We start from the raw sequence: 27,120 nt of genomic DNA on the forward strand, positions 1-27,120 counted from the left end.
GTTAACTTTGCTTCCAAATATTTCAACCTCCCCACCACCCTCAGTTCTCAGCGGCCTCTCCTTTCATTTCCCATTGCCTTTGTCCTTCTTTAGTCTCTCTTCTGCTCTTTCACCATCTCCCTGGATAGCTTTCCCCACGATCCCACTCCAAACGACATCCTGTTCCTGTTGGAAGCAGTTTCAGCGTAACACTAATTCCCTTCACTATTTCCCTCAACCTGCCCAACACAACTAAATACTCCATTCTAACCACCAGCCTTAATACCCAGCACCCACCCTTTCATAGCATCATTGAGTCATACGGGACAGAAGAGGCCCTTTGGCCCATTAATCCTGTACTGCCATTAATCCGGTCTACAATCTACACTGGTCTCACTTTCCTGCACAAAGCCCATAGCTTTCAATGCTATCGCACTTCATCTCTTCACCCACATACTTTTTAGGGGTTGTGAGGTTTTCCCACCTCAGCTCCCCTCCCAGGTCTTTCCAGATCCCAACTACCCTCTCTCTGAAAATGTTTTTCCTAAAATCTCCTCCTGCCTTTCACCTTACAATTATGCCCACTTGTTATTGACCCTTCGTCCATGGGTTACAGCCACCCTGTCCATGCGCCTCATGATCTTGTACACCTCTATCAGCTCCCCCCTCAGCCTTCTCTGCTCTAAAGAAAACAGCCCAAGCATATCCAGTCTCTCTTCATCGCTGACCCAGGCATTATCCTGGTGAATCTGCTCTGCACCTCCTCCAGTGCAGTCCCATCCTTCCTATAATGCACTGACCAGAGCTGCACACAGTGCTCCAGCTGTGGCCCAGACAGAGTCCTGTACAGCTCCAACATCACCTCCCTGCTCTTATAATCTATGCCCTGACTGATAAAGGCAAGCATCCTGATACTATTAACCTGAGATAGTAGGAGCTGCTGATGATGGAGATTCTGAGATAACAAGGTGTAGAGCTGGATGAACACAGCAGGCCAAGCAGCATCAGAGGAGCAGGAAAGCTGATGTTTCGGGCCCAGACCCTTTTTTTTTCTGAAGAAGGGTGTAGACCCGAAACATCAGCTTCTTGGCTTGTTATCTCAGACTCTTCTCTCTGTTAACAAAGTGTGAAGCTGGATGAACACAGCAGGCCAAGCAGCATCTCAGGAGCATCGCTCTCTGATGAAGGGTCTAGGCCCGAAACATCAGCTTTTGTGCTCCTGAGATGCTGTTTGGCCTGCTGTGTTCATCCAGCTTCACACTTTGTTATCTTGGATAGAGGAGAAGATAGGTGGAGAGGAGACAGACAAGTTAAAGAGGTGGGGATGGAGCCAGTCGAGGTAAGTGTAGGTGGGGAGGTAGGGAGCGGATAGGTCAGTCCAGGGAGGACGGACAGGTCAAGGGGCGGAATGAGGTTAGTAGGTAGGAAATGGGGGTGGGGTTTGAGTGGGAGGAGGGGATAGGTGGAAGGAAGGACAGCTTAGGGAGGCAGGGACGAGCTGGGTTGGTTTTGGGATGCAGTGGGGGGGGGGGGGGAGGTTTTGAAGCTTGTGGATCACTCTCTCCGTGACTCCCTTGTCATTCCACACTACACTCCAACCCCACCACACCCGGCACCTTCCCCTGCAACCGCAGGAAGTGCTACACTTGCCCCCACACCTCCTCCCTCACCCCTATCCCAGTCCCCAAGATGACTTTCCATATTAAGCAGATGTTCACCTGCACATCTGCCAATGTGGTATATTGTATCCACTGCACCCGGTGTGGCTCCCTCTACATTGGGGAAACCAAGCGGAGGCTTGGTGACTGCTTTGCAGAACACCTCTGCTCGGTTCGCAATAAACAACTGCACCTCCCAGTCGTAAACCATTTCCACTCCTCCTCCCATTCTTTAGATGACGTGTCCATCATGGGCCTCCTGCAGTGCCACAATGATGCCACCCGAAGGTTGCAGGAACAGCAACTCATATTCAGCTTGGGAACCCTGCAGCCTAATGGTATCAATGTGGACTTCACAAGCTTTAAAAATCCCCTCCTCCCACTGCATCCCAAAACCCAGCTTCTCCCCACCTCCCTAACCCATCCTTCCTTCCACCTATCCGCTCATCCCACCTCAAGCCGCACCTCCATTTCCTACTTACTAACCTCATCCCGCCCCCTTGACCTGTCTGTCCTCCCCGGACTGACCTATCCCCTCCCTAACTCCCCACCTATACTCTCCTCTCCACCTCTTCTTTTCACTCCGTCTTCGGTCCGCCTCCCCCTCTCTCCCTATTTATTCCAGTTCCCGCTCCCCATCCCCCTCTTTGATGAAGGGTCTAGGCCTGAAACATCAGCTTTCCTGCTCCTGAGATGCTGCTGGGCCTGCTGTGTTCATCCAGCTCCACACTTTGTTATCTCGGATTCTCCAGCTTCTGCAGTTCCCAGTATCACTGACTTGAGAATTTAACTGTTTCACTCTCTCCACAGATACTGCCAGACCTGCAGAGTTTCTCCAGCACTTCCTGTTTTTATTTCGGATTTCCAGCATCTGCAGTTCCAGTTTGATTCCAGACAGTGACGATCAGGTCAGCTGATCCACTAAAAGGTTTCTCAGGAACTTGTGGCTAAACTTTAATCTACCTTCAGAAAACAACCTTTTTTTTGGTGTTTTATGGTCAACCTGCTCAGCGCTGTTCCATGGATCAGGCAAGGCTTGAATCCACGTCTCTCAGTCCAGGGGAAGAGACATCACCATTGCACCACAACAGGACACTTTCACAAGGTGTACTCTTTCTTTAACGTATTTTTCTTAAACAACCTGTTTAGAGATATTATTACGTACCTCTAGAGCAGGTGGGACTTGAACCCAGGCCTCCTGGTTCAGAGGTAAGGATATTACCGCTACACCACAACAGTCCTTCAGTCATAGATTTCCTACAGTGTGGAAACAGGCCCTTTGGCCCAACAAGTCCACGCTGACCCTCAGAGCATCCTACCCAGGCCCATCGCCCTCCTCTACACATCCCTGAGCGCCACAGGTAATTTCCCATGGCCAATCCACCTAACCTGCACATCTTTGGACTGTGGGAGGAAACTGGAGCACCCGGAGGAAACCCACGCAGACACAGGGAGAATGTGCAAACTCCACACAGACAGTCGCCTGAGGGTGGGATCGAACCCAGGTCCCTGGCTCTGTGAGGCAGCAGTGCTAACCACTAGGCTACCGCGCCAACTAAATTTGTAGCTGCCTGTGTAGTGCTGCGTTGAATTCCACTACAATCACTCCTCTGAAGGGCCACACTCTAAAGGGCACTACGTAAATTCAATTTTTTATTGCTGTTAGTTCTGCAAAGCTGTTTTAGAAAGTGACGAAAATTCCTCGTCCCAAGCTGCCTTTGCATTTCAGACTGATCACTGGCCGACCACTGCCTCCGGTCCACCTCGAAAAAGCAGAAGTCCGCAGTGGCGAAAGAGAAATGATACCAGAAACGTTGCCGCGAGGTTAAGGACAAATAATTCAGCTCAGTACAGGGTTCAGCAGTCACCCATCCCCCCCATCACCATCAGTGGAAAACTCACATTCTCCTCCAGGCAAGTTTCACATTTCAACAGCAAGTTACATTTATGTGGTGCCTTCAGCTACATTAGTGCTCCACAGGACTGTCAAGAGATAGAATTTAACACTGAACCTCAAGAGGACATATTGAGCGACCATAGGCTTGTTCGAAGAGGCACATGTCAAGGGGCCTCGAGGTGGGAAGAGGAGGTAATTCCTGAGACTACAATCCCAGGCATCTGAAGGCACAGCTGCCAATGATGGAGTGATGGACTTTGGGGATGTCTTGTGGGCCAGAACCAGAGATGTATAGAGATCTTGGAAGGTTGGAGGAGAGGGGCAGGGATGAGTCCATAAGGCCTTGACAGCCAGGGTGAGATTTCGAAGTATCAGTGTTGCTGAGCTAAGAGTCAGTGCAAGTCAGCGAGCACAGGGGTGCGTGAGAGTCAGTGCAAGTCAGCGAGCACAGGGGTGCGTGAGAGTCAGTGGAAGTCAGCGAGCACAGGGGTGCGTGAGAGTCAGTGCAAGTCAGCGAGCACAGGGGTGGGTGAGAGTCAGTGCAAGTCAGCGAGCACAGGGGTGGGTGAGAGTCAGTGCAAGTCAGCGAGCACAGGGGTGCGTGAGAGTCAGTGGAAGTCAGCGAGCACAGGGGTGGGTGAGAGTCAGTGCAAGTCAGCGAGCACAGGGGTGCGTGAGAGTCAGTGCAAGTCAGCGAGCACAGGGGTGCGTGAGAGTCAGTGCAAGTCAGCGAGCACAGGCGTGCGTGAGAGTCAGTGCAAGTCAGCGAGCACAGGGGTGGGTGAGAGTCAGTGCAAGTCAGCGAGCACAGGGGTGCGTGAGAGTCAGTGCAAGTCAGTGAGCACAGGGGTGGGTGAGAGTCAGTGGAAGTCAGCGAGCACAGGGGTGCGTGAGAGTCAGTGGAAGTCAGCGAGCACAGGGGTGGGTGAGAGTCAGTGGAAGTCAGCGAGCACAGGGGTGCGTGAGAGTCAGTGCAAGTCAGCGAGCACAGGGGTGGGTGAGAGTCAGTGGAAGTCAGCGAGCACAGGGGTGGGTGAGAGTCAGTGGAAGTCAGCGAGCACAGGGGTGCGTGAGAGTCAGTGGAAGTCAGCGAGCACAGGGGTGGGTGAGAGTCAGTGCAAGTCAGCGAGCACAGGGGTGGGTGAGAGTCAGTGGAAGTCAGCGAGCACAGGGGTGCGTGAGAGTCAGTGGAAGTCAGCGAGCACAGGGGTGGGTGAGAGTCAGTGGAAGTCAGCGAGCACAGGGGTGCGTGAGAGTCAGTGCAAGTCAGCGAGCACAGGGGTGGGTGAGAGTCAGTGGAAGTCAGCGAGCACAGGGGTGGGTGAGAGTCAGTGGAAGTCAGCGAGCACAGGGGTGCGTGAGAGTCAGTGGAAGTCAGCGAGCACAGGGGTGGGTGAGAGTCAGTGGAAGTCAGCGAGCACAGGGGTGCGTGAGAGTCAGTGCAAGTCAGCGAGCACAGGGGTGGGTGAGAGTCAGTGGAAGTCAGCGAGCACAGGGGTGGGTGAGAGTCAGTGGAAGTCAGCGAGCACAGGGGTGCGTGAGAGTCAGTGCAAGTCAGCGAGCACAGGAGTGCGTGAGAGTCAGTGCAAGTCAGCGAGCACAGGGGTGGGTGAGAGTCAGTGCAAGTCAGCGAGCACAGGGGTGGGTGAGAGTCAGTGCAAGTCAGCGAGCACAGGGGTGCGTGAGAGTCAGTGGAAGTCAGCGAGCACAGGGGTGGGTGAGAGTCAGTGGAAGTCAGCGAGCACAGGGGTGCGTGAGAGTCAGTGCAAGTCAGCGAGCACAGGGGTGCGTGAGAGACAAAGGGTGTTCACTCTGACTCAGGATGTGAGCAGCAGGGTTTTAAGATGAGGGAAAGGTTCTAGAGAGGCAGGCCAGCCCGCTGGCATTCACCAACGAATCTCAGGGAGCACCTTCCAAACCCACGACCACTTCCATCCAGAAGGACAAGGGGCAGCAGATACATGGGAACACCATCTCCTGCAAGTTCCCCTCCAGGCCTCTCACCATCCTGACTTGGAAATATTTCACCGTTCCCTCACAGTCGCTGGGGGAAAATCCTGGAATTCCTTCCCTAAGGGCATTGTGGGTCAACCTACATGGACTGCAGCGGTTCAAGAAGGCAGCTCAACCCCACCTTCTCAAGGGGCAACTAGGGACGGGGCAATAAATGCTGGGCCCAGGCGGTGAGACCTATGTTCCCTGAATAAATTCAATAAAAACACCAAGGAAACATTTGGTGTGCTTTGTTAACTCTGATTTCTCTCCACAGATGCTGCCAGACCTGCTGAGCTTTTCCAGCAATTCCTGTTTTTGTATCTGCATCCACCTAACCGGCTCATCGAGACTTCCCCTTCTATACCCCGCCTGCCCTGAGGGTCCTTGTCAAAGGCCTTGCTAAAGTCCACATAGACAACACCTACTGCCCTGCCACACCAACCATCCTTGTCACTTCCTCAGAAAACTCAATCAAGCTTGTGAGACACAACCTCCCACACACGATGTTGCTAAAAAGTCTATATTTTTCCCAATGTGAGTAAATCCTGCCACTAAGAATTTTCTCCAATAATTTCCCTACCACTTACACAAGGCTCACTGGCCTGTAATTTCCCAGCTAATCCCAGAGAGGGCAGGTGATGGCCGAGCAGTATGACTGTTGACTGTTAGGTAATGCTCTGGGGTCCTACCACTTCAGTCTAAGCTCCCACTTTCTCTTGTCATCCAAGGTTCTCAAAGTTAGCTCTCATTTTCACAGGAACGCGCAGATCCTGAACTCCAATTAACTAGCCTTTCAAAGACTCCCACATCCCGACTGGCGCTCCCAATTGACATTCCGCAGTTCCTGCCTAATACGCGGAAGTTTACTTCCCACCAAGACATCAAAAGATTGGAGCCTCTTGAGGCATGGTCCCTGAGGGTAATCCCTGGACCGACCAGTCCCCCTCCACCGACACCCTCATCCGCCTAGCCGAACTCGTCCTCACCCTCAACAACTTCTCTTTCGATTCCTCCCACTTCCTACAGACTAAGGGGATGGCCATGGGCACCCGCATGGGCCCCAGCTATGCCTGCCTCTTTGTAGGTTACGTGGAACAGTCCCTCTTCCGCACCTACACAGGCCCCAAACCCCACCTCTTCCTCCGGTACATTGATGCAATAAACAACTGCACCTCCCAGTCGTAAACCATTTCCACTCCCCCTCCCATTCTTTAGATGACATGTCCATCATGGGCCTCCTGCAGTGCCACAATGATGCCACCCGAAGGTTGCAAGAACAGCAACTCATATTCCGCTTGGGAACCCTGCAGCCCCATGGTATCAATGTGGGCTTCACCAGCTTCAAAATCACCCCTTCCCCCACCGCATCCCAAAACCAGCCCAGCTCATCCCCTCCCCCCACTGCACCACACAACCAGCCCAGCTCTTCCCCCCCTACCCACTGCATCCCAAAACCAGTCCAACCTGTCTCTGCCTCCCTAATCTGTTCTTCCTCTCACCCATCCCTTCCTCCCACCCCAAGCCCCACTTCCATCTCCTACCTACTAACCTCATCCCACCTCCTTGACCGGTCCGTCTTCCCTGGACTGACCTATCCCCTCCCCACCTCCCCACCTATACTCTCCTCTCCACCTATCTTCTTTTCTCTCCATCTTCGGTCCGCCTCCCCCTCTCTCCCTATTTATTCCAGTTCCCTCTCCCCATCCCCCTCTCTGATGAAGGGTCTAGGCCTGAAACGTCAGCTTTTGTGCTCCTGAGATGCTGCTTGGCCTGCTGTGTTCATCCAGCCTCACATTTTATTATCTTGTCCCTGAGGGTAAGTCAGGAGATAGATGATAATGTATGGGACTCAATCAATGTGGGGGGTCACCAGGCCCTCTAGGAACAGAACAAGAATGGGAGTCAGTCTTATGGGTCCTTATGGATTTTGGTGTTTTTCAGCAGGAGTGGATTTAACTACATTCCTACTGAGAATCCGTTCAATGCAACTGCAGCTCCTTGTGCATAGTCCCTGTTGTACTTATCTACCAGATGCCCTGCAGAAATTCACACACAACCTCAGGCAGCACCTTCCCAACACATGACCACTTCCCTCTAGAAGGACAAGGACAGCAGGTACATGGGAACACCACCCCTGCAAGTTCCCCTCCAAGTCACTCACCATCCTGACTTGGAGGTATGTTCCGTTCCTTCAGTGTTGCTGGGTCAAAATCCTGGAATTCCCTCCCTCAGGATGTTGTGGGTCAACCCACAGCACATGGACTGCAGCGGTTCAAGAAGGCAGCTTCTCAAGGGGCAGCTAGGAATGGGCAAGGAATGCTGGCGCAGACAGTGGCGCCCACATCCCATAAAAATGAATGGAGAAAAAAACAAGGCACCTGCCAGCTGGTCAATTCTCACTTTCCTAGAAATCAGTCACTGTCAAAGATCTAATCACAAGGGCTACACTGCCTCACCTGGTTGTCACCTTGTTACATCAATGCAGCTAACCTCCTCTAACACTGAATGTAAAAGCACAACATGCCCGTGTCAGCCCTTGTGGCCTAGTGTCCCTACCACTGAGCCAGGAAGCCCGGGTTCACGTCCCAGCCGTTCCAGAGGTGTGTAATGACATACCAGAACTGGTTCACAAGTGACTGTTCATAGACACAGGCTTTTACAGTTGAGTTTGGGGGCATTGCTGGTGGTGGATCGCAGAATATGTTACACAGGGCAAAGGCCTAGTCGCTGGGGAGCAGAGAGACGCTGGCTGTTCACTGTGCACACAGGGTAAGGTGACATACCTCAAAGCTCCTCATCCAGGACTGAGAGTGAACACAGTGGGAAGCTCCATGCTACCCAAGGCAGTGGAGAAGACAAAAGGGATGCTGGCCTTCATAGCGAGAGGATTTGAGTACGGGAGCAGGGATGTCTCACTGCAATTATACAGGGCCTTGGTGAGACCACGCCTGGAATATCATGTGCGGTTAAAATTTCCTTATCTGAGGAAGTATGTTCTGGTTATGGAGGGAGTTCAATGATGGTTTACCAGACTGATTCCTGGAACGGTACCTTGACATAGAAATAGAGATTGGATCGGTTAGGATTATAATCATGGGAGTTCAAAAAAATGAGGAGGAATCTCATAAAATTCTAACAGGATGAGAAAAGGTAAATATGGCAAGAAAGATCCCAATGACCGGGGAGTCCAGAACAAGGGGCGACAGTCTAAGGATACAGGGTAGTCCTTTAAGACTGAGATGAGGAGAAATATCTTCACCCAGAGAGTCAGGAGCTTGTGGAACTCAGAACCATAGCAAGTATTTGAGGCCAAAACAGTGAGTGTTTTCAAGATGGAGTTACATATTCGGCACAGTATCGTGGGCCAAAGGGCCTATACTGTGCTGTACAGTTCGATGTTCTGTATAGCTCATGGGGCTAAAAGGATCCAAGGGTATGGGGAGAAAGTGGGAACTGGGAACAAGGGGCTGAGTTGAATGATCAGTTGTAGTCATTACAAATAATGGCGTAGGTTGAAAGGGCTGAATGGCCTATTTCTGCTCCAGGTGTCAATGTCTCTGTTTACAAAGGCTCCAGCCCACCCCAGGGTTATTTTCATGAGGCTGGAAGGTAAGTGGTGGAAATGAACAGCTGATTAATGTGGGTAAGTTCTATTGGTGGCTGATGAACAAGAGTGGTCTGCAATAGCCCACAAAGCAGAGAGGTCACAGTTTTGCTATGAGGAGGTCTCCTGAGGGCTGAGAGCTGGGGGATGAGGGGTAAAGGCTAGGGCTGAGGGGGTCAGGGGGCAGGTGGATGTGCTCCAGAGAACCTCGGGGTCTTCAGCAGCAAACACAATCTGCCCAATAAAAGGAGCAGCTCAGCATCCACCCCCTCCACCCCCGACGCTCAGTAGCAGCAGTGTGCACTGTCTACAAGATATGCTGCAGAAATTCACCAAAGATCCTCAGGCAGCACCTTCCAAACCCACAGCCACTTCCATCCAGAAGGACAAGGGGCAGCCGGTACATGGGAACACCAAGTTCCCCTCCAAGCCCCTCACCATCCCAGCTTGGAAATATATCTCTGTTCCTTCAGTGTCACTGCATCAAAACCCTGAAATCTCCCCCGATAAGAATGATGGAATTCTCAGATCCCTACAGTGTGGAAACAGGCCATGTGGCCCATCGAGAACATTACCTGGGTCTCTACATTAACAGCCCATTTGGCCATGGGCTCCATTGTGGGCCTACCTGTAGCTCATGGACTGCAGCAGTTCAAAAAGGTAGCTCATCGCCATCTTCTCAATGGTAACTAGGGATGGGCAATAAATATTGGGCCAGCCAGCAATGCCAGGGTCCCGTGTGTGAAGAAAAAGAAATTATTCCCATCTGATGAAGCCTCTTTGAGCGTAAAGGCTCCCCTGTGTAGTGCCCGAAACTGAACCCAGCACCCACTGATGGAGATAACACAGTGTAGAGCTGGATGAGCACAGCAGGCCAAGCAGTATCAGAGGAGCAGGAAGGCTGACATTTCAGGTCTGGACCCTCCTTCAGAAGGGTCATTTTCTGAGCACTTTCTGAAGAAGGGTCTAGGCCCGAAATGTCAGCCTTCCTGCTCCTCTGATGCTGCTTGGCCTGCTGTGCTCATCCAGCTCTACACTGTGTTATCTCTGATCCTGAGAGTTGTCTTTCAATTCTGAAACTGGTGTTGGGCTCTGTGGAGAATGTTGCAGGCTGCTCCTTCTAACAACTTCCCTTTGCATGGATCCCATATCTCTCAATCGTAACGACATCGTTCTGTCATGGATCCAGTCAGGCCAGGAGAACTGAAGCATATGCAACAAGGTATGAAAACAGATTGATGAACTTGTGGAGCTGGCCAGGAAAGGCTTTCGATCTTATCATCGAAAAGTTGGTTTGAGAAACCCAGAGTGAGCCAAGAGAATGATCATATCTTCAGCGGGCGACAGAATCTCTTGTTCCGAGGCTAGCTGGGAAGCAGCAAAGGAAAAACAGTGGAGAAGCTTGGAAACAATGGTTGGGACAAAATGCTCAAGCCATTCGTGATAGCACCAACTCCACAAAACACTAACCAATGGTGATCAGGCACAGGTCAGAGTTTGCAGACAAAGACCACTCACAAAAACAATTTGACCCAGTCAACTGTGAGACACCAAACTCCTAGTGGATTATTACCAATACACTGAGACAACTCAATGCTTCCTGGGCGCCAGATGGCTCTGATGGAGGATAAACAACACACATCTCCAATATTGCACCAAACACTCCCAAGCAGGGACAGCACAGGGTTTGAGACAGAGTAAAAGCATCACTGCACTAACCCCATCAAACATCCCTAAAAACCGTCCCTATTTCTATGACCAATCACCCCCCCATACTCCTCCCTATCCCTGTAACCTCCTTCAACCCCTAAACCTCTCCCTGTATCTATTTTTAATTACTCCAGCCCCTACGCCACCTCCCGACCTCTGGCACCTCCTCTAGCTCCTATACCCCTCCCTATCTCTCTAACCCCCTCCCGCCCCTACACCCCCTCCCTATCTCTGTAACCCCCTCCAGCCCCTATGCTCCGTCCCTATCTCTGTAACCCCCTCCCACCCCTACAACCCCTCCCTATCTCTGTAACCCCCTCCCGCCCCTACACCCCCTCCCTATCTCTGTAACCCCCTCCAGCCCCTACACCCCCTCTGTATCTCTGCAACCTCCTCCAGCCCCTACAACCCCTCCCTATCTCTGTAACCCCCTCCCACCCCTACAACCCCTCCCTATCTCTGTAACCCCCTCCCGCCCCTACACCCCCTCCCTATCTCCGTAACCCCCCCCAGCTCCTACACCTCCTCCCTATCTCTGTAACCACAACCAGCCCCTACACCCCCTCCCTATCTCTGTAACCCCCTCCAGCCCCTATGCCCCCTCCCTATCTCTGTAACCTCCTCCAGCCCCTACACCCCGTCCCTATCTCTGTAACCCGCTCCCGCCCCTACACCCCCTCCCTATCTCTGTAACCCCCTCCAGCCCCTACACCCCCTCCCTATCTCTGTAGCCCCCTCCAGCCCCTACACCCCCTCCCTATCTCTGTAACCCCCTCCCGCCCCTACACCCCCTCCCTATCTCTGTAACCCCCTCCAGCCCCTACACCCCCTCCCTATCTCTGTAACCCCCTCCAGCCCCTACACCCCCTCCCTATCTCTGTAACCCCCTCCAGCCCCTACACCCCCTCCCTATCTCTGTAACCCCCTCCAGCCCCTACACCCCCTCCCTATCTCTGTAACCCCCTCCCACCCCTACAACCCCTCCCTATCTCTGTAACCCCCTCTCGCCCCTACACCCCTTCCCTATCTCTGTAACCCCCTTCAGCCCCTACACCCCCTCCCTATCTCTGTAACCCCCTCCTGCCCCTACACCCCCTCCCTATCTCTGTAACCCCCTCCCACCCCTACACCCCCTCCCTATCTCTGTAACCCCCTCCAGCCCCTACACCCCCTCCCTAACTCTGTTACCTCCTCCAGCCCCTACACCCCCTCCCTATCTCTGTAACTTACCCCAGCCCCTACACCCCCTCCCTATCTCTGTAACCTCCTCCAGCCCCTACATCCCTCCCTATCTCTGCAACCCCTCCAGCCCCCTACACCCCTCCCCATACCAATAACCTCCTCCAGCCGCTGCACCCCTCCCTATATCTGTCATCTCCTCTAGCCCCTACACCCCCTCCCTATCTCTGTAGCCCCCTCCAGCCCCATCCACCTCCTCCCTATCTCTATAACCTCCTCCAGCCCCTACACCCCTCCCTATCTCTGTCGCCTTTTCCAGCCCCTACACCCCCTCCCTATCTCTGTAACCCCTCCATCCCCCTACACCCCTCCCTATCTCTGTAACCCCCTCCAGCCCCTACACCCCCTCCCTATCTCTGTAGCCCCCTCCAGCCCCTACACCCCCTCCCTATCTCTGTAACCCCCTCCAGCCCCTACACCCCCTCCCTATCTCTGTAGCCCCCTCCAGCCCCTACACCCCCTCCCTATCTCTGTAACCCCTCCATCCCTCTACACCCCTCCCTATCTCTGTAACCCCCTCCAGCCCCTACACCCCCTCCCTATCTCTGTAGCCCCCTCCAGCCCCTACACCCCCTCCCTATCTCTGTAACCCCCTCCAGCCCCTACACCCCCTCCCTATCTCTGTAACCCCCTCCCACCCCTACACCCCCTCCCTATCTCTGTAACCCCCTCCAGCCCCTACACCCCCTCCCTATCTCTGTAACCCGCTCCCGCCCCTACTCCCCCTCCCTATCTCTGTAACCCCCTCCAGCCCCTACATCCCTCCCTAAACCTGTCATCTCCTCTAGCCCCTACACCCCCTCCCTATCTCTGTAACCCCCTCCCACCCTTACACCCCCTCCCTATCTCTGTAACCTCCTCCAGCCCCTATACCCCTCCCTATTTCTGTAACCCCCTCCAGCCCCTACACACCCTCCCTATCTCTGTAACCCCCTCCCGCCCCTACACCCCTCCCTATCTCTGTAACCCCCTCCAGCTGTTGTGAACCTTGAGGGTCTCTGCATTGCTGTGCTCCCCCGATGTTAATGTGTCAACCATGACCTCAGTTAACCTGAGTCCACAATCTTCTTCCGTGTTAACCATGTCCAAGCGCCTGTCCTCATGACCCTCTCACCCTCCATTTTAGTTTAATCTGTGGTCCTGTGAAGCCTCTCAGGATCTTTACAAGGTCAAAGGCGCTACATAAATGTAGGTTGTTATTCCTGCTGCTTGTCATACAGAACGCTGCTGTGTGGCCTACCAGCAGTGCATGTTTTTATCATGAATTATTTTGGGAGCTGTCTCCATGTTGACTGATATCTCTGAAATGCTCTAATCACGGTCTATATTTATTTAACTTATTTAACAAAGGATTAAATCTCAAGGTGTTTCCTTCAGCTCAGAGCTCCCTGTCTTCATTCCTGATGGGTTGTGTTCGCCTTTGACCTCTCTGCTCTCTGACATACAATGCCTCCTGTTCCAGCAACACATCTACTTTAAAATTTTCATCCTCGTTTACAAATCCCTCCCTCAAACCTTTCCATTGTTATGTGAAATAGTGGCGTTACCCTGCTGTTTTAGAGACAGCTAAAGCTGCCGAATCTGTAGTCGGAGATAACACAGCGTAGAGCTGGAGGAGCACAGCAGGCCAGGCAGCGTCAGGGGAGCAGGAAAGCTGATGTTTCGGGTGGGGGCCCTTCTTCGGAAATACTTTAGACCTCTGTTAAACTCAGCTGGATAATGTGTACATTTGTTGCACCGTGTTATTCGAAAGATGGGAGCACGTTGCATAGAGAGCACAGAAGTGATTTACAATAACAGACCCAGGGATGAGAAATTTGGGAGAAATTTGAGAAGTTGGGAGTATTCTCCTCAGAGAGAAGAAGGCTCGGAAGAGATGTGATGGAGTTATGAGAACATTATGAGCAGGCTGGATAGAGGAAGGAGAGAGAAGCCGTTCCCACTCATTAAAGGAACAAGAGGGCCAGAGATTCAAACAGATGTTTAAAAGGACGGTGATGTGAGGAAAAACTTTCTCATTCACTGAGTAGTTAGAGTGTGGAGTGTGCTGCCTGGAAATGTGAGGGAGTCAGGTTGAACTGAGGCATTCCAGAGGATCAGACAGTTATTTGGCTTGAAATAGTGTACAGGGATATGGGGTAAGGACAGGAGATTGGCACTCGGTAACGATGCTCATTTGAAGAGCTGGTGCAGGCATGATAGAGCAAATAGTTTCCTTCTGCACTGCAATACTGTGATTCTATGTCCTCCTGAGAGGGCAGATGGATCCTCAGTTTAACGCTTTCCAGAAGCTGCCAGTGCTGTATTCCCTCGGTGTGGCACTGTGAGTATTAAGAGCTCAATTCTTGGGAGTCCAAAACTAGGTTCACAGGTTTAAGGTGAGAGCAGAATGATTTAAAAGAGACCAGAGGGGCAACTTTTTCACACAGAGGGCGGTGCGTGTATGGAATGAGCTGCCAGAGGAAGTGGAGGAGGCTGGTACAATTACAACATTTAAAAGGCATCTGGACAGTTCCATGAATAGGAAGGGGGATTGGGCCAAATACTGGCAAACGGGGCTAGTTTAGTTTGGGAGACCTGGCCGGGATGGACAGGTTGGGCCGAAGGGCCTGTGTGGTGGTGCTAACTAGCCACCAAGAGACATGGCCAATTCTCACTGGTCTCAGTGCACATGTACACAGAAGGACACGAATTTGCCTGGGACAACACATCGATAATCGCACTGGCCAAACGGAAACACGCCAGGGAATTCCTGGAGGCCTGGTATTCCAACTGGAACTCCATCAACAAACACATCGAATTAGACCCTGTGTACCGACCACTGAGAAATGAAACTGGAAAAAATACCAACCGCCCCAACTAACCGAGGCATATCAATAACAAGTGGGACAGAAAACCGACGCATCGCCAGAGGCGCAGTGACGATGCTACCCAGCAGGGTGACAAAATGTTTGCAACCTTACACACCAGCTCAGCGACGGAGTCTACAAACCTCACCCACAACCCGAGCTACAAATCTTCTCAAAAACGTGAAGTTTCCTTTGTCATGGCGGCAGGTCTTCTCGCTCTCAGTGCGGCGCTTCGTTAGCTCATTTGGCTGGACGGCTGGTCTGTGATGCAGGGTGACACCAACAACATTGGTTTAGTTCCCAGCTGAGGTTATTGTGAAGGACTTCCCTTCCGAAGTACTCCTCTCACCCTCAGGTTAAACCATCCCCAGTCATCGCTCTGTAATGGGGAAAAGGGCTACAGCAAATTTATATTTACCAATATTAATTACAATCAAATAGAAATTCACGGCCGCATGTACCTTAAAATGAAAAATACAGTGAGAAGCTTTTTAAGTGGCACGGACAGACGTCATACATGTTGGTAAGAAAAATGTAGACTGAAGACAAAGCCTGTCACGGTTAATGGCTCGTGGGATCAGGAAAAGTTGATCAAGGAACGATGGAATACCCGGAACACACAGCCGGGATGAGACCACCATTCCAGCCTGCCAGGCCACTGGAATACCTGGGCACCAAAGACAAAGAGGAACTCTGCATGGAGCCTTAGCCCAGCCTGTGGGCCCAGGCCGAGGGAGGCAGCCCTCACTCCAGGCAGAGACCCTGGGCTGGGGTACAGCCATGCCCTGCTCGTCCTCGCACCGCTGCTACTCCTACTAGAGGCTTCCTCCTGCTCCCGCCACACCCCAGGCTTAAAATAAAAGAAAATGGAGACAAAAACAATAAGAAAGGGATTGACGAGAAAAGAAGAAAAAAATCGAAAGGGAAAGAAAACTGACAGGATCAGACAAACCCCAGGCTCAGCTCATGAACATCTTGGAGAATAAAATTGGGAAGATGCAGGTTTAAATATTATCAAGGCCTTTTGACAGTCTGAATTGAGTCACAGGGTCATGCAACACAGGAACAGGCCCTTCGGCCCAACTCATCCGTGGCAACCGAATTTCCCAAACTAAACTAGTCCCGCTTGCCTGCATTTGGCCCATATGCCTCTAAACCTTTCCTGTCCAATGTGCAGGTCCACGTGTCTTGAGTTTAAAAGCTATAGATTGAAAAGCCAGTATCAATGCGAGTGATCCATCTCATTCCAGCTGGGGGAGGCGAAGCTGCTGTCATTATGCGCACACAGCCCATATGTGTCTCCTTACCCCACACCACTCTGGCTGACTGGTAATTGCCCTCTGAAGAGGCCAGGAAAGACATGCAGGTGCCGGTGAGGTCTATAAGCCCATTCTGCAGGACCGGTGGGAAGCAGGCAACAAATTCCGGTTTTCCCCATGATACCCACTTCCTGAGATTGGGCTCGAACAAGCGTTTGGTACCAAACCCAGCTGTTTTAGATGCAGAGTCTGTAGCAGAAACATTAATAGGTCTGTTCTCTACACAATGTTGACTGACTTGATCTCTGTTTGTTAACGGAGACGCCAACACATTGAACTGAAAGAAAACCGAACAGGGCTGAACACTGTGAAATTGGAACACTCTGTTCTTCAATTAATTAATTGTTTCTAGAAGTCAAACAGATAATAAGCTAAGTGTCGCACATAATACACACCAAGAGATTGCTTCCTGCTTAGAAATAACAAGCCTGGAGAATTTGTTTAGAAACTTAAGGGAACTATAGTTACAGCTCAGTACGGGAAGAATATTTACTCTTAATTGTTCCTTTCTTGTCAGACACAGGATCAGTATGCATCGCTCCAATAATCCCGTTTTCTGGGCTGGCTACAGGCTGATGATAATCACACTGAAAAGCATGATTGTTCAGAGATTGTGTATGGCACAGAGTCCCAGGCTTGGATCAAGACCTGAAGTTCAGGATATAGTGCCAGGGGCGAAACAAGCCAAGCCTGTGATCTTCCAACAGTGTTAAATCACGTGGGGAAGTGGAGAAATGTGAGAATGTCCCAGAGACTTGAGCTAAGAAGGATGGCCAATAAGAATGATAAATTCCTGCATAAAGAGATTCTTGACTAAGATTGAAGCCCATGGAACAGAGGGAAAATGGACGGCTGGGAAATCGGTTGAGAGGCAGGTGACGGAAAGTAGGAATAGTGTGTCACTGCTCAAAGAGGCTGGAGGTGACCAGTGATGACCCAGAAGGATCTATGTTGGGGCCCCTGATCCGAAACATCAACTTTCCTGCTTCTCTGAAGCTGCCAGACCTGCCGTGTTCCCCCAGGTCCACACTGTGTTGTCTATGTTAGGGCCTCAGTTATACACATTACTTATTAACATTTTGAATAATGGCATGGAAAGTCATACATCCACATTTGCTGATGACACAAAGTTAGGCGGCGTTGTAGACACAGCTTAAAATTACAAAGGGATATTGATGGATAAAGTGAATGGGCAAAACAATGGCAAGTGTGAGACTACGTATTTTGGACCAACAAAGCATAGATCAGTGTTGTTTCCACATAATGTTAAACACAGAGACTGGGGAGTTCAGGTGCTAGATCATTAAAATTGCACAAGTTCAGAAAATAAACAAGCAGATTAACAGAATGCTGGCTTTTATATCTAAAGGACTAGAGTATAAGCTGTGTTGCAGTTTACAAAACCCTGGTTAGAATCCACTTGAATAACTGTGAGCAGATCTGGGCAATGCACCTGAAGAAGGATATATTGGCCTTGGAGGGAGAACAACATCAGGTGAGATGAGAGCAATAGTCCTTGGCATCAAGGCCACATTCGACTGAGTGTAGCATCATGGATACTAGAAAAACTGGAATATACTGGTATCGGGTGCAAACTATCCACTGTTTATAACACAGGAAGATGGTTGTGGCTGTTGAAGGTCAGTCACCTCAGCTCCAGGCCATCTCTGCAGGAGTCCCTCAGGGTAGTGTCCTAGACCCAACCATGTCCAGCTGCTTCATCGATGACCTTCCCTCCATCATAAGGTCAGAAGTGGGGATGTTCACCAATGACTGCACAATGTTCAGCACAATTCGGGACTCCTCAGATACTGAAGCAGTCCATGTCCAAATGCAAAACAAGACCTGGATAATATTCAGGTTTGGGCTGACAAGTGATGAGTGACATTCGTGCCACACAAATGCCAGGCTATGACCATCACCAATAAGAGACAATCTAACCCCATTCAATGTGGTAACCATCAGTGAATACCTGAAAACAAGATCCTGGAGGTTGCCATTGACCAGAAAATCAACTGGACTTACCACATAAACACAGTGGCTACAAGAGCAAGCCAGAAACTGGGAATATTGCAATGAGTGATAATGGGAACTGCAGATGCTGGACAATCTAAGATAACAAAGTGTGAAGCTGGATGAACACAGCAGGCCAAGCAGCATCTCAGGAGCACAAAAGCTGACGTTTCAGGCCTAGACCCTTCATCAGAGAGCCTTCATCAGACCCTCTCTGATGAAGGGTCTAGGCCCGAAACGTCAGCTTTTGTGCTCCTGAGATGCTGCTTGGCCTGCTGTGTTCATCCAGCCTCACACTTTGTTATCTAATATTGCAATGAGTAACTCCCCTCCTGACTCCCCAAAGCCTGTCTCACCATCTACAAGGCACAAGTCAGGAGTGTGATGGAATACTCCCCACTCGCCTGGATGGGGGCAGCCCCAACAACACTCAAGAAGCTCGTCACCATCCAGGACAAAGCAGCCGCTTGATTGGCACCGCATCCAGAAACATCCCACTCACTCCACCACCAGCGCTCAGTAACAGCAGTGTGTACCGTCTACAAGATGCACTGCAGAAATTCACCAAAGATCCGGCAGCACCTTCCAAACCCCCGATCACTTCCATCTAGAAGGACGAGGGCAGCAGATACATGGGAACACCACCCCCTGCAAGCTCCCCTCCAAGCCACTCACCATCCCAACTTGGAAATATGTCGCTGTTCGTTCAGCATTGCTGGGTCAAAATCGTGGAATTCCTTCCCTAAGGGACAATGTGGGTCACCCTACAGCACATGGACTGCAGTGGTTCAAGAAGGCAGCTCACCCCCACCTTCTCCAGGGGCAAGTAGGGATGGGTAATAAATACTGGGCCCTGCCAGTGATGCCCACATCTCACAAAAATCAATTTTAAAAATACGTAGGTTTACAACAATGATACCTGGACTTCAGGGGTTAAGTTGCAAAGAGAGATTATATAAATAATGTCTGTTTTCTCTAGCATTTAGAAGGTCAAGGGGTGATCTCATCAAAATCTTCAACATATTCACAGGAAAAGACAGAGTTAATAAACATAAACTGTTTCCATCAGTTGTGGATTCTAGAACTAGTCTGAGAATTAGGGTCAGGCCATTCAGAAGAGATATTGGGAAGCCCTGTCTCACGCAAAGGGTGGGAGAGGTTTGGAACTCTCTACAACAAACAGCAGTGCATCAGTTATTAAATGTAAATATGAGATAGATGAATTTTTGTTAAGCAAATGTATTGAGAGATGTGGGCTACGGCCAGGTTACTGGAGTTAGGTGGCAGACCTGCCGTAATCTCACTGAAGGATAGAACAGGGTCAAGGCACTGAGTGGCCTACTCCAGCTCCTATGTTTCTATGACTCCACGGCCTCACCAGAGGAATGTTCAGTAAAAAGGAAACAACGGGTTTAGATTAATGTCATCTTACATGTGGCATCAGGTCAAGTTTTGATTTAAATGGACAAAAACAAATATTGTATGTGAGGCCAGTTGGGCCTGGCAATGTTAGCTTTCCCTTCTCTTAGGCTTGAGTAGGGAGGTGGAAAGCAACAGCAAACAGTTAGAATTGTCTGGAGTAACTCCAAAATTTCAAACTTAGCCCAAAGGTAAAACCTGGGAGAATCTTCGTGGGATTGGGAGCTGTGTGGAAGAGGGAGCTTAAACAAAATTTGTTTTTTGAATATTTTCAATGAAAAGTTCTGGAACTATTGAAGTATTTTTGACAATAATGGATGATGGGAAGAAATGGTCCTCACACAAATGTTCAAAACTAGTACAACTGCGTAATAAAGAGATAGTAGGAACTGCAGATGCTGGAGAACCTGAGATAATGAGGTGTAGAGCTGGATGAACACAGCAGGCCAAGCAGCATCAGAGGAGCAGGAAGACTGATGTTTCGGGCCTAGACCCTTCTTCAGAAATTTCTGGAACATCAGCTTTCCTGCCCCTCTGATGCTGCTTGGCCTGCTGTGTTCATCCAGCTCTACACCTGGTTATCTGCATAATAAAAAGGTTGGCTTTGGATTGGCTGGGAAGAAGGTGGAGAGCCCACCAGATGGACTAATGATGGGAGTGAAGCGGGCAGCATGGCTTCAGGCATGGGATGAAACTTCCAGAAATGCTATTGGAGGTGGAAGCCTCATTGGCTGCTGAAGCTGTGGGGTGAGGGTGTAGGAGAAAGGAGATGCCTGTGGGGGGATTAGGAGATCAGTTACACTAACAGGAAGTATCTTGATTGCCTGCGGCTCTACTGCCAGATCATTTGAAACCTCAGGGCTGATCGGAGATGTTGAACTAACGTCACATCTTGTCCCTTTAAGACCTGGACACTGGTCATATTGAGTCAACGAGAGGTCACTAACTCCCTCCCAATCTCCCCACATTCGCCTGGCTGGGCACTGAGTGTAGAAATTGGCAGGTAATGTGTGCAGCTTTATAAAACCTTATTCAGGCCGCTTTTGGAATATTGTGTTCAATTCTGTTTGCCACAACACCAGAAGGATGAAGGATCTAGGCCCAAAACGTCAGCCTTCCTGCTCCTCTGATGCTACTTGGCTTGCTGTGTTCATCCAGCTCCACACCTTGTTATCTTTGATACCAGAAGGATGTGGTGGCTTTGGAGAGGGTACAGAAAATATTTACCAGGATGTTGCCTGGCATGGAGGGCATTAGAATGAGGAGAGGATGGAGAAACTTGTGTTGGTCTCACTGGAACAATGAAAGTTGATGGGGGAGCCTGATAGAGGCTACAAGATGACGAAGGGCTTGGACAGAGTGGACAGTGAGAAGCATTTTCCCTAGAGTGGAAGGGTCAATTACTAGGGACCATAGGTTTAGGGAGTGAGGGGCAAGGTTTAAAGGTGATGCACGAGGCAAGTTTTTTACACAGAGGGTAGTGGGTGCCTGGAACTTGCTGTCGGGGGAGGTAGTGGAAGCAGATACTATAGTGATTTTTAAAGGGCGTCTTGAGAAATACAGGAATAGGATGGGAATAGAGGGATACGGTCCCCGGAAGGGTAAGGTGTTTTACTTGTGACAGGCTTGGAGGGCCAAAGGGCCTGTTCTAAGAACAAAGAACAAAGAAAATTACAGCACAGGAACAGGCCCTTCGGCCCTCCAAGCCTGCGCCGATCAAGATCCTCTGTCTAAGCCTATCATTATTTTCTAACGGTCTGTGTCCATTTGCTCCCTGTCCATCCATGTACCTGTCCAAATATATCTTAAAAGACGCTAACGTGTCTGCGTCTACCACCTCCGCTGGCATCGCATTCCAGGCACCCACCACCCTCTGTGTAAAGAGCTTTCCACGCATATCTCCCTTAAACTTTCCTCCTCTCACTTTGAACTCATGACCCCTAGTAACTGAGTCCCCCACCCTGGAAAAAACTTCTTGCTATCCACCCTGTCTATACCCCTCATGATTTTGAAGACCTCAATCAGGTCCCCCCTCAATCTCCGTCTTTCTAATGAAAATAATCCTAATCTACTCAACCTCCCTTCATAGCTAGCACCCTCCATACCAGGCAACATCCTGGTGAACCTCCTCTGCACCCTCTCCAAAGCATCCACATCCTTTTGGTACTATGGCGACCAGAACTGTACACAGTACTCCAAGTGTGGCCAAACCAAAGTCCTATACAACTGCAACATGACCTGCCAACTCTTGTACTCAATACCCCGTCCAATGAAGGAAAGCATGCCATATGCCTTCTTGACCACCCTATTGACCTGTGTTGCCACCTTCAGGGAACAATGGACCTGAACACCCAGATCTCTCTGTTCATCAATTTTCTCTCGGACTTTTCCATTTACTGTATAGTTCGCCCTTGAATTTGATCTTCCAAAATGCATCACCTCGCATTTGCCCGGATTGAGCTCCATCTGCCATTTCTCTGCCCAACTCTCCAGTCTATCTATATTCTGCTGTAATTTCTGACAGTCCCCTTCACTATCGGCTACTCCACCAATCTTAGTGTCATCAGCAAACTTGCTGATCAGACCACCTACACCTTCCTCCAGATCATTTACATATATCATAAACATTAGTGGTCCCAGCACAGATCCCTGTGGAACACCACTGGTTACAGGTCTCCAATTTGAGAAACTCCCTTCTACTATAACCCTCTGTCTCCTGTTGCCCAGCCAGTTTTTTATCCATCTAGCTAGCGCACCCTGGACCCCATGTGACTTAACTTTCTCCATCAGCCTGCCATGGGGAACCTTGTCAAACGCCTTACTGAAGTCCATGTATATGACATCTACAGCCTTTCCCTCATCAATCAACTTTGTCATGTTCTCAAAGAATTCTATTAAGTTGGTAAGACATGACCTTCCCTGTACAAACCCATGTTGCCTATCACTGATAAGCCCATTTTCTTCCAAATGGGAATAGATCCTATACCTCAGTATCTTCTCCAGTAGCTTCCCTACCACTGACGTCAGGCTCACCGGTCGATAATTACCTGGATTATCCTTGCTGCCCTTCTTGAACAAGGGGACAACATTAGCAAGTCTCCAGTCCTCCGGGACCTCACCCGTGTCTAAGGACGCTGCAAAGATATCTGTTAAGGCACTGGCTATTTCCTCTCTCGCTTCCCTCAGTAACCTGGGATAGATCCCATCCGGACCTGGGGATTTGTCCACCTTCATACCTTTTCGGATCCCCAACACTTCCTCCTTCCTTATGCCGACTTGACCTAGAGTAAACAAACATCTATCCCTAACCTCAACATCCGTCATGTCCCTCTCCTCGGTGAATAACAGTATAAGGAACTCGTTAAGAATGTCACCCCTTTTCTCCGAATCGACGCAAGTCATTTTCTTTGTTCGACTCCCCAACCCTAAAATGTATTGGCTCTTTCTGGCTTGCAATTAAGTGGTTTTCACCTATGAAAGAATAGGATATCCTTGTGATATCTAGAGAGTAACATCTGAATAATAACCTTTGGAAAGTATCTGTTGGAGGATTAACATCTGGGAAGTAACATCTGCAACTTGACACATGGAGCATGTGCTCTGAAGATTGCAGTCAAACATTAGCATCAACAGTTCGCATGTATACAGTGCTTCCAACAAAGCAAAATGTCCCTGAGATATTTCAACAATGACAATATAACATTTTGATAACAGGAAATTAGAAGATATTAGACCAGGTGACCAAATGCTTAGATAAAAATTTTGGTTGCGATGAGAGTGTTAAAGGACGAGAGATGGCAAGCTTTAGCGAGGGAATCACAGAGCGCAGGGCCTCGGGCAGCTAAATGTACCGCTGCCAAAAGCGAAAGGCGTAATAACTCAAGAAGTCCAACTGGAAAGGAGCATCATTTATTGTTGAATACAACCTCTCCTCATGGATTAAGTCCCAGCCTTCCCTTAATAATCCACTGATCCCATCCCTCATTACCAGCACAGCCCAGACCATCACGGATGCCAACCTTCCCTCCATGGACTCTATTTACATGGCTCACTGCCACCAGGAAGCGGCCAACATCATCAAAGACCCATCCCACCCCGGTAACGATCTCCTACAGCCTCTTCCATTAGGCAGAGCCTGGACACACGCACCAGCAGGTTCAGGAACAGCTTCTTCCCGGCTGCTTTCAGACCGATGAATGGACTCTCTAGCCTCAAGTAATGCTAATCTTGCTAACGTTGGTCTCGCTTTGTGCACGCCCTGTGCTCTGTAACCTGTTCACCTCTGTCTATGTCTTTTTGATCTGCACGTCCTTTGCTCACTGATCTGCCCGTACTGCTCATAAACCACGTATTTTACTGTATTTCAGTACACATGACAATAAAATCAATCTATGGATTAACCAATCAACTCCACCTCCTTTACCCTCTGGACTGTCATTCCTAAACAATGATAATAAAATGTGTGGCTGGATGAACACAGCAGGCCAAGCAGCATCTCAGGAGCACAAAAGCTGATGTTTCGAGCCTAGACCCTTCATCAGAGAGGGGGATGGGGAGAGGGAACTGGAATAAATAGGGAGAGAGGGGGAGGCGGACCGAAGATGGAGAGAAAACAAGATAGGTGGAGAGAGTATAGGTGGGGAGGTAGGGAGGGGATAGGTCAGTCCAGGGAAGACGGACAGGTCAAGGGGGTGGGATGAGGTTAGTAGGTAGGAGATGGAGGTGCAGCTTGAGGTGGGAGGAAGGGATGGATGAGAGGAAGAACAGGTTAGGGAAGTTCTCAGCTCTTTGCACTTCCTGCAGAGCTTGATGTGTTTGAGAGATAATGGGAACTGCAGATGCTGGAGATTCCAAGATAATAAAATGTGAGGCTGGATGAACACAGCAGGCCAAGCAGCATCTCAGGAGCACAAAAGCTGACGTTTCGGGCCTAGACCCTTCATCAGAGAGGGGGATGGGGGGAGGGAACTGGAATAAATAGGGAGAGAGGGGGAGGCGGACCGAAGATGGAGAGTAAAGAAGATAGGTGGAGAAGGTGTGGGTGGGGAGGTAGGGAGGGGATAGGTCAGTCCAGGGAAGACGGACAGGTCAAGGAGGTGGGATGAGGTTAGTAGGTAGCTGGGGGTGCAGCTTGGGGTGGGAGGAAGGGATGGGTGAGAGGAAGAACCGGTTAGGGAGGCAGAGACAGGTTGGACTGGTTTTGGGATGCAGTGGGTGGGGGGGAAGAGCTGGGCTGGTTGTGTGGTGCAGTGGGGGGAGGGGATGAACTGGGCTGGTTTAGGGATGCAGTGGGGGAAGGGGAGATTTTGAAACTGGTGAAGTCCACATTGATACCATATGGCTGCAGGGTTCCCAGGCGGAATATGAGTTGCTGTTCCTGCAACCTTCGGGTGGCATCATTGTGGCACTGCAGGAGGCCCATGATGGACATGTCATCAAGAGAATGGGAGGGAGAGTGGAAATGGTTTGCGACTGGGAGGTGCAGTAGTTTGTTGCGAACTGAGCGGAGGTGTTCTGCAAAGCAGTCCCCAAGCCTCCGCTTGGTTTCCCCAATGTAGAGAAAGCCGCACCGGGTACAGTGGATGCAGTATACCACATTGGCAGATGTGCAGGTGAACCTCTGCTTAATGTGGAATGTCATCTTGGGGCCTGGGATGGGGGTGAGGGAGGGGGTGTGGGGACAAGTGTAGCATTTCCTGCGGTTGCAGGGGAAGGTGCTGGGTGTGGTGGGGTTGGAGGGCAGTGTGGAGCGAACAAGGGAGTCACGGAGAGAGTGGTCTCTCCGGAAAGCAGACAGGGGTGGGGATGGAAAAATGTCTTGGGTGGTGGGGTCGGATTGTAAATGGCGGAAGTGTCGGAGGATAATGCGTTGTATCCGGAGGTTGGTAGGGTGGTGTGTGAGAACGAGGGGGATCCTCTTGGGGCGGTTGTGGCGGGGGCGGGGTGTGAGGGATGTGTCGCGGGAAATGCGGGAGACGCGGTCAAGGGCGTTCTCAATCACCGTGGGGGGGAAGTTGCGGTCCTTAAAGAACTTGGACATCTGGGATGTGCGGGAGTGGAATGTCTTATCGTGGGAGCAGATGTGGCGGAGGCGGAGCCTCTTGCTCCCCAGAGGAGCTCGAACAGTTCATCCACTTCACCAACACCTTCCACCCCAACCTTCAGTTCACCTGGGCCATCTCCAGCAGATCCCTCACCTTCCTGGACCTCTCAGTCTCCATCTCAGGCAACCAGCTTGTAACTGATGTCCATTTCAAGCCCACCGACTCCCACAGCTACCTAGAATACACCTCCTCCCACCCACCCTCCTGCAAAAATTCCATCCCCTATTCCCAATTCCTCCGCCTCCGCCGCATCTGCTCCCACGATAAGACATTCCACTCCCGCACATCCCAGATGTCCAAGTTCTTTAAGGACCGCAACTTCCCCCCCACGGTGATTGAGAACGCCCTTGACCGCGTCTCCCGCATTTCCCGCGACACATCCCTCACACCCCGCCCCCGCCACAACCGCCCCAAGAGGATCCCCCTCGTTCTCACACACCACCCTACCAACCTCCGGATACAACGCATTATCCTCCGACACTTCCGCCATTTACAATCCGACCCCACCACCCAAGACATTTTTCCATCCCCACCCCTGTCTGCTTTCCGGAGAGACCACTCTCTCCGTGACTCCCTTGTTCGCTCCACACTGCCCTCCAACCCCACCACACCCGGCACCTTCCCCTGCAAACGCAGGAAATGCTACACTTGTCCCCACACCTCCTCCCTCACCCCCATCCCAGGCCCCAAGATGACATTCCACATTAAGCAGAGGTTCACCTGCACATCTGCCAATGTGGTATACTGCATCCACTGTACCCGGTGTGGCTTCCTCTACATTGGGGAAACCAAGCGGAGGCTTGGGGACCGCTTTGCAGAACACCTCCGCTCAGTTCGCAACAAACTACTGCACCTCCCAGTCGCAAACCATTTCCACTCTCCCTCCCATTCTCTTGATGACATGTCCATCATGGGCCTCCTGCACTGCCACAATGATGCCACCCGAAGGTTGCAGGAACAGCAACTCATATTCCGCCTGGGAACCCTGCAGCCATATGGTATCAATGTGGACTTCACCAGTTTCAAAATCTCCCCTTCCCCCACTGCATCCCTAAACCAGCCCAGTTCATCCCCTCCCCCCACTGCACCACACAACCAGCCCAGCTCTTCCCCCCCACCCACTGCATCCCAAAACCAGTCCAACCTGTCTCTGCCTCCCTAACCGGTTCTTCCTCTCACCCATCCCTTCCTCCCACCCCAAGCCGCACCCCCAGCTACCTACTAACCTCATCCCACCTCCTTGACCTGTCCGTCTTCCCTGGACTGACCTATCCCCTCCCTACCTCCCCACCTATACTCTCTCCACCTATCTTCTTTACTCTCCATCTTCGGTC

Source organism: Stegostoma tigrinum, chromosome 11, assembly GCF_030684315.1.
Source record: "Stegostoma tigrinum isolate sSteTig4 chromosome 11, sSteTig4.hap1, whole genome shotgun sequence".
Lineage (NCBI taxonomy): Eukaryota > Metazoa > Chordata > Chondrichthyes > Orectolobiformes > Stegostomatidae > Stegostoma > Stegostoma tigrinum.